Source organism: Chionomys nivalis, chromosome 19, assembly GCF_950005125.1.
Source record: "Chionomys nivalis chromosome 19, mChiNiv1.1, whole genome shotgun sequence".
NCBI classification, from domain to species: Eukaryota; Metazoa; Chordata; class Mammalia; order Rodentia; family Cricetidae; genus Chionomys; species Chionomys nivalis.
The window spans coordinates 8,456,188-8,459,095 of record NC_080104.1 but is presented as its reverse complement, the minus strand read 5'-3'; positions in this window follow the sequence as shown (position 1 = coordinate 8,459,095).

The following is a 2,908-nucleotide window of genomic DNA, read 5'->3' as shown; positions in this document are numbered from 1 at the left end:
GACTCCAGGATGTCTGGGGAGGCGCTCGAGTATACGGTCATGGAAAAGTTGGCAAAGAAGGCTCTTTTGCCATAACCACGGGGAAGCCATCATTCATGCCACATAAAGACTTTCCAGTGCTACTGCTTTGAGGTACACCTTGCTCTCATGGGGAAGCTTCACCACACCATCTAAGCAAAGTAAGCCCAAAAAGCTCTTTGTCTGCCAGGCTGAGTTTGGTAGAATCCTATTTTGTTTGCCTTAGGAGGAGAGGATAGGCTTGCTCAAGTCTCCCCAGGGAAGGAATTCTTTTTTTTTTTTTTTTTTTTTTTTGGATTTTCGAGACAGGGTTTCTCTGTAGCTTTTTTGGTTCCTGTCCTGGAACTAGCTCTTGTAGACCAGGCTGGCCTCGAACTCACAGAGATCCGCCTGCCTCTGCTTCCCAAAGTGCTGGGATTAAAGGCGTGTGCCACCACCGCCCAGCCGGGAAGGAATTCTTATAGCACCAGGATTGGCACATGTATCTGAGACTCCATCGCTGGCCCAGCAGGAGATGGGAGTGTCTACAATAAACATACGTTCCCCAGGGAGATGCGTGGCCTCATGTAATCCACGGAAGTACATGGGAAGTACAGGTGATTTTCTGAGCACCAATATGAGTTTTCCCTCTCTGTGGGTGCACTCAGTGTCTCTTCTCTGAGAACACGTGGCCACAGAACTTGCTTTTAGTGGCATAGTGTGACCCTTCCAGAAAGCAGTCCACCTAGGTATCTGCCTCTGAATTCTAAGAATTTATTCCTGGATTGAGTCTATCATCAATGTCTTTTCCCTGCCCTGGATGCTCTCTTGAAGGCCTTTCAGCCCTCAGCCCTGCTAATTGGTTTTTATTTTTCTCACTTCCACACCTAGTTCTGAAAAATGCATGTATAGCTGGCCTTCGCGCTTCAGCCTTTCTCAGTGGGTCCCCAGGCCCTTTGCAGATAGTCTTTCGACAGACATGCTCCACCAAATCTAATAAAATTCAAGCTGACTTTTTCATGACACTACTCAAAGTTTGGACGGCACAAAACACTCAGGAGAAGGTGTATCTGATTGAAAGGCTGAAAGCACCCCTGCTTTTCCAATAGCCAGCCTGTGTTTGTAAAAGTCAGTTTGTTCAGCTAGTCTTTCCTGTCCCAGGAATGCGTCCGTTCTTCCGGACTCTAAGTCACGGTCCCACTTCCAAATACACAGCTCACTGGCATTCTATACTGGTCACTGTTTCTTCCAATTTCATAGCAGTAGAGTTTTGAGAACATTGGAATATCAGTTTTGAGAACAGCTCCCCTCTTTTTCCCTTTGAGACAGGGTTCACTGTAGCCCACACTGGCTGGTCGATCACTATGTAGGCAGGCCATGGCTCACAGTAATCCTGCTGACTCGGCCTCCTGTGTGCTGGGATGACAGGAGCGTACCACCATGCCTGGCCGAACAGAACTATTCTTACATATGTACCCTTCGGAATGAATGAACCTCCAAGATCTTAGACTCAGTCTCACTGCACCCCAATCCTTCACACACAGTGAATCTTAGTTAACACAGTCAGTTACAGGAGCTGGGTATACTGGATATGAAACCACCTATCAGCTACCTAGCTTTGGAAAAGTCACCTAGCCTCTCTGACACTCTCTCCTTAACTGCAGAATGAACTTTCTGTCCACACCAGGGTCATGGTACGGCAGCTAGCACAGAGTCATGCAGGTAGGGAGGAGCGTCGAGTGCCATCCAGTCTTCTGTGTCTCCTAATACATCCTTTTCTGAGCAGAGAAGTCAAGACTATGGATCTATGGCGGCACAGTCAGAGAAGAGTGGATGAGAAGGGAGCTGAGCTAGTTTTCCTACAAGCACGGTGTAGAGTAGGGAAAAGTGAAGAAACTGAGAGTTTGTTTTAAAATGGAATATTGATATTTCACTGGTGGGCTTTCCCACAGATGTTAATATATTGCACTGAAATATCACATGATTTAAGAATATGTCATAAAAATCCATTATGTTGTATGCTAACTTAAAAATTAAATTAAGGGGACAGAAAGATGATTAGGTGGTTAAGAAACATGGCTGCTCTTCCAGAGGACCAACACCCAGATGGTAGCCCACAGCCGCCTGTAACTCCAGTTCCAGGGAGTCCGGCACCCTCTGATGGTCTCTGCATGCACCAAATGCACCATGGTGCACTTACAGGTGTGCAGGCAAACTCATACACATAACACTTTGTTTTAATTGTTTAATCTTTTAATTTTTATGGGGTTTTTTTTTTTTTTTGACCAGGTTTTTCTGTAGCTTTGGAGCCTATCCTAGAAACTAGTTCTTGTAGACCAGGCTGGCCTTGAACACACAGAGATACTCCTGCCTTTGCCTCCCAAGTGCTGGGATTAAAGGCATGTGCACCACCTTTATGCCCGGCTCACATAATACTTTTTAAAAGTTAAAACACTTTTTTCTTTTTCTAGGCCCGGTGGTGAAGGCCTGTAACCTCAGTACTCGAGAAGCAGAGGCAGAGATCTGTGAATTTTATGCCACCGTGATTTACAAAGAGTGAGATTCTAGATGGGGTCTTATCACCCCTCCATAACAGCAATAAAGACTATTTAAATATTTTAATAATAATATTTAAAAATTATAACTTGCCTAAATATTTTTATGCCACCCCTTCCTTTATATGTTGCATCTAAAGACTGCTTAAGTCCAAGACCAGACAAAGCTGAAGGAAAAGATCCCTAGCTCTCCCAGACTTGACACTTCTGCACAAGAACTTGCCGCCTTCCTGGAAGGGGGCGGAGCGAGTGAACTACAACTTCCAGAGGGCCATGCGGAGCGGCGCTCTCGCTGATTGGTTGCTTGAGCACCGCCCTCCGCTCCTCCCTCTCCTCCCCTCCGAAGTGACCCGAGC